This window comes from Poecilia reticulata, chromosome 6 (genome assembly GCF_904066995.2).
Source record: "Poecilia reticulata chromosome 6, P_reticulata-male-v2, whole genome shotgun sequence".
NCBI lineage: Eukaryota > Metazoa > Chordata > Actinopteri > Cyprinodontiformes > Poeciliidae > Poecilia > Poecilia reticulata.
The window spans coordinates 4,447,039-4,461,872 of record NC_088835.1 but is presented as its reverse complement, the minus strand read 5'-3'; the positions used below and the strand labels follow the sequence as shown (position 1 = coordinate 4,461,872).

Genomic DNA, 14,834 nt, shown 5'->3' with positions numbered 1-14,834 from the left:
GCGTCAGGTTCCCTCAGCATCACGTTCCCTCAGTGTCAGGTTCCCTCAGCGTCAGGTTCCCTCAGCATCACGTTCCCTCAGTGTCAGGTTCCCTCAGCGTCAGGTTCCCTCAGTGTCAGGTTCCCTCAGCATCACGTTCCCTCAGCGTCAGGTTCCCTCAGTGTCAGGTTCCCTCGGCGTCAGGTTCCCTCGGCGTCAGGTTCCCTCAGTGTCAGGTTCCCTCAGCATCACGTTCCCTCAGCGTCAGGTTCCCTCAGTGTCAGGTTCCCTCAGCGTCAGGTTCCCTCAGCGTCAGGTTCCCTCAGCGTCAGGTTCCCTCAGCGTCAGGTTCCCTCAGTGTCAGGTTCCCTCAGCATCACGTTCCCTCAGCGTCAGGTTCCCTCAGCGTCACGTTCCCTCAGTGTCAGGTTCCCTCAGCGTCACACGTTGACGCTGAGGGAACCTGCCCAAATGTCAATAATTGACGAGAAGGGTTCTCTCATTGAATGCTGTACGGATCCCTAAGCGTCCGAAACTGACGATCTAGGAACGAATAAGATGACGAGTCTATTCTATTTTTTTAAAAACCTTTATTTACAATTTATGTGCTAGTTTGAACAGGATATTAAGAATATTTACTACAAATACATGTCAGACGTATCGGTCAAAGGACTTTAATTTGGTATTTAAAAATAACTCAGTAAAATATAAAACCGGAGGGTTTTTGTTGTGGTTGTAACTTGATTTAAAAGCCTTTTTTTTATTTACCAATTATTTTTGAGTATGATATCAATGATTTACACCAAATAAATTTAAGAAAAATTTTAATGTATTTTCTTTTGTGATTGCATGCAAACTGTTCTGTAAACGTTTAATATTTTTTATTGAAATAATAAAAATAAGGACGGATCCCACAAAAAACCCAAGAAGAAGAATAAGCTGACGTCATCATATGCGACACTTACACTCTGGTGAGTAAAAATCTGCACCTGTCAAAATGGGGCCTTGGAAATCAAAACTAGCAAAACTGCTACATTGCTTTCATAGACTTGGCTCCTTTTCCTGTCGAAGGTAGACAATATTTCAGTTATGTTTAGCTCTGTAACTCTTACTCTAATAAGAGCTTGAAACGGGAAGGAGAAGCTGAGCGTTACCACTAGCCGACAGCTCTGTATGGGACACTAAAAAAAAAAAAAAAAAGGTATGTCTTTATTTCTTACCATCTTCAACGCAGAGCTTATGACCACAAAATAAAATCTGAATATTTTTCTAGAAAACTCTGGCGCTGACCTTTGAGTTTAAGTTATGATACTTCCCAAATATTCAATTCATATTTATAGATTTTTACATGAAAAATAAATAAATAAATAAATAAAAGCTTAAAGCGACAAGTCATAATTTAAATAACACATGACTTGTATTGAGAACCACTGCAATAAATCTATATTTATGAGGAATTTTGTTAAGTGGAGTTATTAAAACTTGTTTTTATTTAGAGCCTTAAGTTTTTCTAAAGGTGTAGCAGAGATTAGATCTTTGAACCAAACTCATATTTAAGCAACATTTGAATCTTAGTTTGACTTCAATGGGTCTCAACAGGTTGTTTACTGAGAAAAACACTTTTGTTATTCGTTGCTACTTACTAGCACGGTGGCCGACAGGTGCAAACGTGCAGCAACAGAGAAAAGATGCAAACAAAAAAAGGGAGGCGTCCCTCCTGCTTTGCTCAACCAAAACAGCAGAAGATGCCTCAGCACTGAGGGATATTGTTGATGTGAGGCTCCACAGACAACGTTTCGCAAGTAAGATGGACATATTATTGTGTATTTTGTGTTTAGAGTATTACTATACTTTATTTATGTCCACCGGCGAGATACCAGCTAATGCTAGCTATAGTGCTTGGTGTTCAGCCCCTGCTCTGAAAGCTAACCGAGATTCTTAAAAGTTTCAGTTATTCTCCAAAATTGACTTAGATTATCTGATACAAGAGCCTACTATAGAAATGAAACAATATAATATATATTATAAAAATCAAAATATTACATGTTGTAACATTCACCAGCAAAGTTTACACAGTGGCAATGGCTATTATTTAATTATTTCACTCTGTCAAAGTAAGATACATCCCAAATCTCCCGTTTTTGTTTTGAAGGTTTCCTAAAGACACGATGTGAGGAAGAAGAGGGAGAAATGGAGAGATTCCCTGCACAGCAAGGATGAATCTCGCATCAGAGTTTGGACCCAATCAATCTTAAGCTAGAACTCGTCAGCTGGAAAACATGAAAAAAAAACCTAGAAAAAAAAAAAAAAAATATATATATATATATATATATATATATATATATATATTACACACACACACACAACACAATAAAACCACCAGGATTAAGTTTGTTTTGGTCTGTGGCCTGCAAAGATGGACTGGACCTAAACGCCCCACGACGTCTGACGCAGTGACATTAGTTCCAAAGCTCTATTGACCAATAGCAGACATAGAAGGGAGCTCTCCTCATTAACATAACGATGCAGCAGAAATACAGCGAGCAGAAAAGGGAGAAGCAAAGAAAGGCAAAGCAAAATATCTAATTTTCTTGACGGAAACTCGTGTAAAGAAAAGCAAAAACTAAACATATTTATGCATTTATTTCTTATTAAAGTATATACACTCCTCAAAAAAATAAAGGGAACACTCAAATAACACATCCTAGATCTGAATGAATGAAATATTCTCATTGAATACTTTGTTCTGTACAAAGTTGAATGTGCTGACAACAAAATCACACAAAAATCATCAATGGAAATCAAATTTATTAACCAATAGAGGCCTGGATTTGGAGCCACACACAAAATTAAAGTGAAAAAAAAACACACTACAGGCTGATCCAACTTTAATGTAATGTCCTTAAAACAAGTCAAAATGAGGCTCAGTATTGTGTGTGGCCTCCACGTGCCTGTATGACCTCCCTACAACTCCTGGACATGCTCCTGATGAGGTGGCGGATGGTCTCCTCAGGGATCTCCTCCCAGACCTGGACTAAAGCATCTGCCAACTCCTGGACAGTCTGTGGTGCAACGTGACGTTGGTGGATGGAGCGAGACATGATGTCCCAGATGTGCTCAATCGGATTCAGGTCTGGGGAACGGGCGGGCCAGTCCATAGCTTCAATGCCTTCATCTTGCAGGAACTGCTGACACACTCCAGCCACATGAGGTCTAGCATTGTCCTGCATTAGGAGGAACCCAGGGTCAACCGCACCAGCATATGGTCTCACAAGGGGTCTGAGGATCTCATCTCGGTACCTAATGGCAGTCAGGCTACCTCTGGTGAGCACATGGAGGGCTGTGCGGCCCTCCAAAGAAATGCCACCCCACACCATTACTGACCCACTGCCAAACCGGTCATGCTGAAGGATGTTGCAGGCAGCAGACCGCTCTCCACGGCGTCTCCAGACTCTGTCACGTCTGTCACATGTGCTCAGTGTGAACCTGCTTTCATCTGTGAAGAGCACAAGGCGCCAGTGGCGAATTTGCCAATCCTGGTGTTCTCTGGCAAATGCCAAGCGTCCTGCACGGTGTTGGGCTGTGAGCACAACCCCCATCTGTGGACGTCGGGCCCTCATACCATCCTCATGGAGTCTGTTTCTATGCACATTTGTGGCCTGCTGGAGGTCATTCTGCAGGGCTCTGGCAGTGCTCCTCCTGTTCCTTCTTGCACTAAGGCGGAGGTAGCGGTCCTGCTGCTGGGTTGTTGCCCTCCTACGGCCTCCTCCACGTCTCCTGGTGTACTGGCCTGTCTCCTGGTAGCCCCTCCAGCCTCTGGACACTACGCTGACAGACACAGCAAACCTTCTTGCCACAGCTCTCATTGATGTGCCATCCTGGATGAGCTGCACTACCTGAGCCACTTGTGTGGGTTGTAGAGTCCGTCTCATGCTACCACGAGTGTGAAAGCACCACCAACATTCAAAACTGACCAAAACATCAGCCAGACAGGATAGGTACTGAGAAGTGGTCTGTGGTCCCCACATGCAGAACCTCTTCTTTATTGAGTGTGTCTTGCTAATTGCCAATAATTTCCATCTGTTGTCTATTCCATTTGCACAACAGCAGGGGAAACTGATTGTCAATCAGTGTTGCTTCCTAAGTGGACAGTTTGATTTCACAGAAGTTTGATTTACTTGGAGTTATATTGTGTTGTTTAAGTGTTCACTTTATTTTTTTGAGCAGTGTATTTATGATTTATTATCTAAATATATATTTATGCTTTTATTTATATATTTATTCTTTTATTTCTTATGTCGGTTTTGGTCCTCCATACTCAGGAATTAAGACAATACAGTTAAATAAAACTACTATGTTTGAATGCTTAGCTTTAGTCAGTCAAACCCATTTGCTCAGGAATAAATGTAATACTTTAGTGAACAAATTTTTTTTACAGCTATTACCTGGTTTAATCTGTGTTCCACCTCCACTCATAGGGGAAAATTAGCGGGAGTTTTTAAAACGACTTGCCTGGAGACATGCGTTCTCTCTCGGTGTGCCGAACCTGGAGCGCCCGGCCAGCTGACAGCTGGTAGGGGAGCTGGATGTTAATGCAGCGGGAGCAGACATCTCCGAAAACGTCAGAGCAATATTGGAATTGAATGATTTATTGATGAACCAAGTAGATATACATCTACATTCTCGCCAAAAAACATTGTAAAAAATCATTTTGTGTAATTTTAAGTGTAACACAGCAAAAACAATTGTGCCGCCATTGCTGCTTTTCTGAACATCTTTTTAAAGGATGCAGACCCTACATTTGGACACAGCTGTTTTTTGTTCAACTCCCTCTAGTGGTCTGGAGCACTTCCGTTTTCAGCACTTTTTGTTTGCATCTTTTCTTTTTTGCTGCACGTTTGCACCTGTCGGCCACCGTATACTAGTCTTTTTTTTTGTAATTCAAATTTTTATTGAGTTTCTGAATATTGTCTCACATAAAAGCACAAACATTAAACAAAAAGGCTAGTGCACCCCCCTCCACCCACCTCAAAGCTATATATCAAATGCATGTTACAGTGTTAATTCAAAAACATACAGTAGTTGGGAAAAAGTTAGTTGTCCAGGAATAACAAGCTTCATCCAGATGCATCACTCAAATCCGTAGTTCTTTTCAATAAGTCAAAAGCTATCCCATTCCATGTCCCTGTTCCCTTCCATGTTGTTAATCATGGCTTCATAAGAAGCTGTGTCCATCATCGATTTAATCCACTCATTTAGCTCGGGACACTTTGTGGTCTTCCAATGTCTTAAGATGATCCTGCAGGCTGTCACCAGACCGACCACTACAACTGTAAAAACTCCTTTTGGGATGTTCGGCATTTGAGATCTGTCTCTCAGTAAACACACTTCTGGATCTCAGAGCCATGCCATGGACTTAGAGCCTCCAAAATTTTTGTCCAAAAGGGTGAAACCAGAGCAGTCCCAAAAACAATGCAAATATATGCCCACGTCTTTCTTACATTTCCTGCACATATTGTCTGACATTATTTTCATTCTATGTAACCTAGTAGGCGTATGATAATATCTACAGTACAGACCAAAAGTTTGGACACACCTTTTTATTCAAAGAGTTTTCTTCATTTTCATGACTGAAAATTGTAGATCAAATAGCCGTTACACAGCCTGGAGGTGTGTTTGGGGTCATTGTCCTGTTGAAAAATAAGTGATGGTCCAACTAAACGCAAACCGGATGGAATAGCATGACCCTGTAAGATGCTGTGGTAGCCATGCTGGTTCAGTATACCTTCAATTTTGAATAAATCCCCAACACTGTCACCAGCAAAGCACCCCCACACCATCACACCTCCTCCTCCATGCTTCACGGTGGGAACCAGGCATGTAGAGTCCATCCGTTCACCTTTTCTGCGTCGCACAAAGACACGGTGGTTGGAACCAAAGATCTCAAATTTGGACTCATCAGACCAAAGCACAGATTTCCACTGGTCTAATGTCCATTCCTTGTGTTCTTTAGCCCAAACAAGCCTCTTCTTCTTGTTGCCTGTCCTTACCAGTGGTTTCCTAGCAGCTATTCTACCATGAAGGCCTGATTCACACAGTCTCCTCTTAACAGTTGATGCAGAGATGTGTCTGCTGCTAGAACTCTGTGGCATTGACCAGGTCTCTAATCTGAGCTGCTGTTAACCTGCCATTTCTGAGGCAGGTGACTCGGATGAACTTATCCTCGGCAGCAGAGGTGACTCTTGGTCTTCCTTTCCTGGGGCGGTCCTCATGTGAGCCAGTTTCTTTGTAGCACTTGATGGTTTTTGCGACTGCACTTGGGGACACTTTCAAAGTTTTCCCAATTTTTCGAACTGACTGACCTTCATTTCTTAAGGTAATGATGGCCACTCGTTTTTCTTTACTGAGCTGCTTTTGTCTTGCCATAATACAAATTCTAACACTCTATTCAGTAGGATTATCAGCTGTGTGTCCACATGACTTCTGCACAACACAACTGATGGTCCCAACCCCATTTATAAGGCAAGAAAACCCACTTATTAACCTGACAGGGCACAACCTGTGAAGTGAAAACCATTTCAGGTTACGACCTCTTGAAACTCATCAAGAGAATGCAGAGTGTGTGCAAAGCAGTAATCACAGCAAAAGGTTGCTACTTTGAAGAAACTAGAATATAATAAGACATATTTTCAGTTGTTTTACACTTTTTTGTTTAGTACATATTTCCACATGTGTTAATTCATAGATTTGATGCCTTCAGTGTGAGGGTTAGGGTTAGGGCCATATATAAGGCACACCAGATTATAAGGTGCACTGTGTTGAGGAAATTTTTTAGGTGCGCCTTATAGTGCGGAAAATACGGTACTCTGAGACCTTTGAATACATCTGTATAGTGTCCATTACGTGTGGGATAGATGTAAGTTGATAAGTGATAATATATTGTCCACATATAAAAGCAGTTTGTGTTCTTGTTGTCCCCATAATATCCCTATTTATCCTTCTTTATCCTTATGCTCACTGCCAAAGTTTCAATGAAGATAATGAATAACAAGGGGCTCAGAGAACAACCCTGATGGGTGCCACGTGATAAATTAAAAAAAGGTGAGATAATGCCATTACTTATGACTGCAGCCTTTGGTTCTTTATACAGTATTTTGACCCATTTAAATAAAAATTGGTGCTTCCAACCACTCTACATACTCCTGAGATAGCCTTGGTAAATTGAGTTTAGAGAGAAAAGCATCACTTTCTCTTTGGTTTGTTTCTTTAAACACTGAAGAATGTATATAATGTTTCATAATATTGTTTGAATACATTGTTTATGTCTTTTGCTGAGGTTACTAAAGTATCTCCTTGTTTAATGGCAGGGATTATGTTCCAAAAATCCTCTTTTTTAACTTGTCTTGCTAATAATTTACCCGTTTTCTTCCCCTTCCTCATAGAATGACGTTTTTAACCTAAACAGAGCCTAACCTAAACCTAAATATTCCACTTTTTTGTTATAAATTTCATTTAACTGAAACTTAAGCTCACAAATATCTTGATAAAGTAAATCATCATTACACCTAGCCAAACTGTTTTAAGTTTGATTTCTCTTTCCAATTCTCAAATTTTACATAAACTCTTTTTTGCTCCATGAGGTATATGCTATAAGTTCATCCCTCAGGAACGCCTTACAGCAGTGGTCCCAACCTTTTTATTATCGCGGACCAACCAAGACTTGGCCCTTTTATCGCAGCCTGTGGGTTTTTCCTGACTGGAAACAAGAATCCAACCTGCTGAATGTGACAGGTAGCCAATCAGAAAGCGCGGTGACGTAAGAACAGAGGGGAATCCCAACCAGCTGACATGTGAAAATATTTATTATTCGTAAAGGTCATTTTTACATATGTTTATTATGTTTATTCAGTTAAAAATGTTAACTATGAAAAAACATAGTCACCTCTAAATCATAGTGCAGCAAATAGAGCGGCTGCTCCCGTCGTCTTTCATCCACCGCCTTTTCTTTTTGTTACATCTTTTATCTCTTAAAATGACTCCACACTACACTTCTACATCGTCACCCATGTTTGATTATTCTAAATTCCCGCTATATTAGGTGTATACTGGATTATCCTCTGGAATCGGGATGTTCGTGACTGGAATCGGTTCGTGTTGCTCCTGCCTTGGAGACACGAACCGATCGAACCTGTTGGACTTTTATCAGCTCTGTGGTCACAGAGGTTTGGAGAATCAGCCGACATTCTTAAATCTTGCCGTCTAAACCAGACTTAAGACTCACAAGCTCTACTCATCTCCTCTCCACCGCAGCCCAAACGCTCTGACTCTGGTCGCTATGGTAACGTTTATATATCCCTTCAAAATAAGATACAGATACGCCACATAAACGAACATTTTACTTTTGTGAAAATTTTAACTCACGATAATGACTAACGGAGCCCTGAGCTTGTTTCTCTGCAACCAGACGGTCCCATCTGGGAGTGATGGGAGACAATAACACCTGAAGTGTTGCTTATATCCACAGCCTACTTGGTCTCTACGTGGTGAAGCAGCTTGAAGCTTCATTGCCTCATTAGCAGCCGGTCGCCGCATGTTACGCAGAGCGGCTTGTAATGTGGGGCTCACCTACCGGTCCGGGATAAATCCATTCTCCTGTCTCTTCTCTGGGCCTTTTCCCCTTTGCAAAGAAACTTTCCAAAGACATCTGATCTGTTTCTGACTCATTTTGCTGCTTGTGGGCTCAATGTTGGCGCGGAAGTAACCGAGAGAATCCGGTTAAAGGATTTTCAAAATAAAAGATCCTCCAGACTCAAATAATACATAAAAAGGAAATATTGAATTATTTCTGGCGCTGCCCGCTGCCAATTGGTCCACGGACCGGGGGTTGGAGACCACTGGAGTAAAGTATTCAGTACAACTTGGACATCAGATGAATCATAATTAAACGTATTGATAAGTTAAAAACAACAGATGTCATATCCACGGAGCTGAGTGCTGTGAGTGTGTGTGTCTCCTACCTTCTCTCCTGCAGGGTGTGTCAGACAGGCATGGTCAGCTGCAGCTCATCATCTTATCAGGAGGAGCGGTTAAATAGGAGCTGGATTCTGGTGGCAGATGCCAGATGGTTCTACGTATCCAGTGGTACCTGAGCTTCCTGGTAACATATATTAGTGAGTCCCAGTCACGTTTGTAACTTCGTACCTGTCCGTTTTTCCTTTCCTCTCAGAGTTCTCGTTCCTGGTCCGAGTCGAACCTTTGCTGGTTCTGTTTCCCTCCCAGTTGCGTCCCCATCAGCTGCATGCTGATAGTGGCTTCCCGTCTCCTGCCTGGCCCCCCTTCGCTCCTGGATCGCTCCCTGATCAACCCGCTCGCCTGCCTGTCCACCCTCCAACAGTCTCTCACCTCCTCCCCTAAGCTTGGAAGACAGCATCTGGAGAGTCGCATCTCGGTCTCAGTGGATATTCCTCCCCCCCCACCCCTGAAGGTAAACACTGACTGGCAGTCAGGGTAAGGATTAGGGTTAGATTTCTCAAAACCTGTGTAGATGTATTAGCGAGGAAGGTGACTCTGCATTGCTAGTGATACAGACTAAGTGTGACATGCCGGTATGGTTGCCGGATAGACTTTCAACTTTGTCCTTTTTATGTCTCCCTCACAACAGTAATTGAAGTCAGCAGGTGATGATATTAAATCTAATCTATCAGCTGTTCTGGCTGAGACCAACAGCTGTTCTTCAGAATATTCTGGCTCATACAGATGTCCTCATATTTCCTAAGAAAAAGCCTCGTCATTCATGGTGTGGTTATCACTTCTTTCTTCTGCCTCGTGGTTTTGAAATGTCATCGGACACATGAGTTTCAGTAGATCAAACTGACTGATGCAATCAGCAGAAAGAAGCACCGTTTTCCATAGTATCACGCTCACAGATGAGAAAGCAGCAAAATAATACAATGGTTCTCATACAAACTATAGATGTCCTAAATCAATTCATAAAATGTTTACTCAGACTTTTATGAAAATGTAACATTTCAATGCCAAACTGGTCTGATAAGGGCCCTGGGCTAATTTTCTCTTTAGTCTTTAGACCAGTGGTTCTTAACCTTTTTTGAGTTACCGAACCCCCCAGTTTCATATGCGCATTTACTGAACCCTTCTTATTCTGACTCACCGAACCCCTGGGGTTCGATCAAACCCAGGTTAAGAACCACTGGTTTAGAGTGTCTTGCTTTTTAGCAAACTTAGTTCAATTTGATTTCTATATTCTGCAGGTAACTATTTCATAGAACCCTACATCCAAAAATCTAAACAATCCCTTTAACTATGCAAACACTCCTGTGTGGTGAATATTTGCAGTATTTGTCAGATTCCATATGATGAAATTGGAATCTGACACACAGATTTCAGGGTTACATGCAAATGCTACATGTAACCCTGAACAAAATGAGAAAGGTGCAGAAAATATATGTTACATAATAAATGTAACATATAAAATCATTCATTTTATATGTTACAGAAAACATACTAAAGATCTGATTATACATCAGACTTTTAGTACTGATGTGTACAGGGATGTAAATGAAACATTTTCTGCTGGACACTCAGACATTTCACCAGCCACTGTTTTTTCTTTCTTTCAGTTGCAAACCCCACCAGAACAAACAAGTGACATAAAATACATGATTTATTCATAACTCTATGAAAACCAATTTACTGACAATAACTTTACCGTACATATGTACGTATACAAACTGATTAACATAACAAAGCATGGATTCCTTAACAGAGGTGTAGTGGAATAAGTTCACTTGAAGTAATTACTAACAGTAAACTTAACTACATAACCAGTCATATTCTACGCAACACACTCAGCACATACAAACCAAGAGGTGGCGCCCTGGAGCACACCGCATACACCAACCATAAAAGATAGTCCCTGTTGCTCAAGGTGGTCCCTGATCTCGAGTGAGAGTCTATACCCTTTGAGGTATGAACAGCCAATTGAGATTGAGATTGACAGCACTAAAACTCACCTCTTGCCTCTGATTGGTTGTTTCTAGAGAGCACTGGGAGACAGAGGAAATACATTTCCAGATTCATACTATTACAACAAGTCCGACAGTTTTAACAAATATGTAAAAAATATGTTTTGTAAAAGTTACATACGTACAGCTTTAATGGCCCCTTTTAATTTCACTTAGGGGACGGCGGGTCAGGAGGGACATGGCAACAGATATTGGTCATTTAAATGCAAGCTAAGGTAAAACTGTGTGGACTGGCTCCAGTCAAGACAGAAGGATGTTCTTTATTATTATTTTATAAAGATTTTAGATCTTTAGGATTTCTGTTGCATTTTTCTTTACTTTATTTTGTTACCCAGTCTGTTGTACCTGTTTTTGAAAACCTGGCCTATCTAGCAGCGTAGTAACGGCCAGTCGTTCTCGTCTTCTACTGACTTCTGTCCCCGTCACGTCAAACCAGTTCATGCAGCTCCAGGGGGGGTGAACAGTGCAAATATGGATGAGTGCTTTTTGATCTGGGAGGGGTGGTTAGGGCTGTTGTAAACAAATATTTTAGTAATCGTATATTCTATCTATTATTCTTACGATTAATCAAGTAATCGGATAAAATTATAAAGTTAAACATTGGTAAATCTTAGATAATAGCAGTGTTACTCTCACATATCAACGTCAGTCCAATTTTTCATATTTGAGAATCCCTAACAATAACTTTCCTGTAGTTTAGAAAACTAATTTGTAACAATAATAGCTCACTTTCTAAGTTAAACTGATGAAAAACATCTGAAATTGTATTGAGTTTAAAAATAAAGAGGCAGGTTCACAAATACACTTAACACTGTCTGTACATACAGCTTTTAATTTATGTACTCATCTTCAGTTAGTTTATTAGATGAACTCTCACCTTAGCCATTTATAGCGACGGAATTTGACACTGTCGTTCATAACACACTCATTTACCAACTATATAACGTCACGGTGTGCTTCGCCACACATTTGTTGAGACAGGGATGATATGAAATTAATTTTTTCTCTAATCCCTAAAGCTGCACATCTGAAGCACAGCCACCCGCAACCAGGAAGCAGCTCTGGGAGGAGAAAGGCTGCCTCACTCCAGGCCAGTCATTTAAAGATACCCTTCAGTCCACAAAAAGCAACAAAAACCCAGACATGATCATGATGGATGACTGAATTGAGGTACTCAAATCATTCGAGGAATCGTTTCAGCCCTAGAATTTTTACTACTAAAAACAAAACGATGAATTTTGTAAGTGACAGGGCCCCAATTTTTTTTATATTTCTAGGAACAAAAAAAAAAACCGAGGCATGAAAAGACATTTGTACTGGGTAGAGAAATGCTCCGGCATAATAATGTAATATGATTGTTAGTTTATCTTAAAATTGCGCATATCCTGCATATTACCGATAGTGGACACTGAAATTCTGGAAACTCTGGACAATTATGCCAGCCAGATCCAGTGGCCGACAAAGCACTAAAAGCCACCACCAGTGCCAGTACCCTACCTGGAAGTAATGGAGGCGCTGTGAAAGAAACCACCAGCGCAGCAGCTGGGGAGGACTAACCGCGAAGCTGAAGTGTAAACCTTGGAGAACGCCACTTCCATTTATCTTGCTCACTAACGTTTGGTCTCAGGAGAACAAAATTGACTACTTAAAGCTGGATTATAACATCAAATCATGAGATGAGTAACTGCTTTGCCATAATTCTAACTGAGACATGGCTAAACTCCTCTATTTCCGATGATGCCATCAACATTGTGGGAATGATGGGAGCAGCGCTCTCAGTGGTAAAACCAGAGGGTATGAGGTTTGCATCTACAGTAATAACAGCTGGTACAATAATCCCAACGTGGCCTCATCTCATTGCTCTCCAGTCATCGAGTTTCTGACCATAAAATGCAGACCCTTCTATATGCCCAAGGAATTAAGCATCATCATCATTGCTGTTTATATCCCCCCCTAGTGCCAACATTAAGGAGACTCAGGGTGTCCTCTGCAGTTTCATCATTGACTTGCAAACTATTCATCCAGAGGGTGTTTTCATTTTTGCTGGAGACTTCAATAAGAGAGTTCTCCCTCATTTCCATCAGCATGTAGAGTTTACAACCAGAGGCTGAAATACACTGGATAGAGCCTACACAAGGCAGCATTCAAGGTAGCACCCCACTCATCAGTCCATCTCTCCATAATGTTAATTCCTGCATATTCTGTTCTGAATGCAGACTGTGATGTGTTCAGGGAAGCTGCAACTGAAAACACCAATGTTGAGGAGTATGCCGAATCAGTGTCATTCTGAAGTGCATGGAAGATCATCATCACAAGGGCAAATCAGAAACCCTGGATGGCTTCAGCGTAAGATGCTGAAGGCACAAAACTCTGCTTTTAAATGTAGGAACAGAGAGGTGCTCAGGTCAGCCAGAGCCAACCTGAACCCCGTCATCAGAGCTGCAAAATGTGCCTATGCTCAGAAAATTCAGCAATTTTTCCATGAGTCAGCAAACACCAGGCACATGTGGTAGGCAGCTCCAGGCTCAGCGGCCGGGTGGAGTGTTTACCCCGCTAACCGCGGCCTGATCTCACCTTGTCGTGTTCTGCTGCTTGATATCTGATCGTAGCGTCTCAAAGTGTGACATTTAGAGTTTAATGAGTTTGCATAGATACTGTTTGATACTTGTGTCGAAATATAATATTCCTCTCTGGAGAGCTCGACACTTCTGAAGATGTTAGTATCTTCTAAACATTGACACTGTTCTTGTTAGGATCTGGGGAAGGCTGGCTGGGGCATCTCTAGTTTTTCTCCACCAGGGGGCGCCCAGGGACCTTCGGGAGGGCGTGGACCTGCAGCGGTCCACCTGCACACCTGCTGCCACTTACCCTTGTTTGGAGGAGTTTATCAGGACGGAGCCGCCGACACTCCTGTGCCAGAGTGTTAGCCTGAGATGGTATCCTCCTGCGAAGCCCTAAGCTCTTTGAACATCAGCTCCTCCAGACCCCGCGGGTTGTACCCATCGGTGACCTTTAGTTCTGAGACCAGCTCTCAGTCCTGCCTGTGGCTATTCCTCGGCCGGGTTCCCTCCCGGCTCCTCTCTGAGATCGACCCCCCACTCACCTGTTCGCCCCCTCTCAGCCTGCAGCCCCGGATCCTCACGGGACATCCTCCCCGAGCTCAGACTAAGCTCATAACAAGTAGATTTCTTGCTGGACTGAATTTTCCCACGACCATTGAACGCCCCTAATCTATCTCATTTACATCCAGAGACCCTGAATCATCAAGACGAGCACCAGCCCCGGATCATCTTGTATATTTTCTTGTTTTCATTGTATTTAATAAATCACCTTTACCCGTCTCCAGAGTGTTTTCTGCACATGTGGGTTCAACATGGAAGTTCTCTTCCAATACCAATTACTAATATTCCCTTCCTCTGATTTTTTTGCAGTTTGTAAATTCATATTATTTGTGTGTTAAATATATTCTTCCCTTCGATTGGCTTCTTACGTGCAGTGTGAACTTTTAAAAAATATTTTTCATTGTTTCATACAGGCGGCTCTTAGGAGAAGAAGCCTCAGCTTCAGCTTTGGATGCAGCTTCCCAGAATCTTCCAGTGATCCTCTTCCTCCTCCTGACATCGTCTTCTTCACTGTCTCATCTTTTATATACATAAATTATAGGAATATTTTTCATGATTCCCCAAACATTGGCTGAATATCTGCTTGTATGTTATTGTAATAAATACATTTTTATGAAAACATTTTGTCTGTTTATTTTGTAAGATTTGAGTTTAAAGCTCTGGCTACATATAGATTGATACAAATGAAATA

At 41.6% G+C, this 14,834-nt stretch overlaps 2 long non-coding RNA genes across 3 annotated transcripts in view; one reads left to right on the top strand and one right to left on the bottom strand.

Annotated features, from left to right (window-relative positions):
* The window catches only part of LOC103460419 (uncharacterized), a 38,321-nt gene extending 28,980 nt beyond the window's left edge, over window positions 1-9,341 (bottom strand). Inside the window, exon 1 of one of the 2 annotated variants that reach the window (XR_014087787.1) lies at window positions 8,997-9,341. This is a non-coding gene — a long non-coding RNA (uncharacterized LOC103460419). The remainder of the gene's footprint in view (window positions 1-8,996) is intronic. The other variant, XR_532921.3, reaches the window with a different exon arrangement.
* Window positions 9,030-14,834, top strand: LOC145551912 (uncharacterized). The gene is made up of 3 exons (XR_014087788.1): window positions 9,030-9,120; window positions 9,206-9,463; window positions 14,557-14,834. It is a non-coding gene; the product is annotated as an uncharacterized LOC145551912 (long non-coding RNA).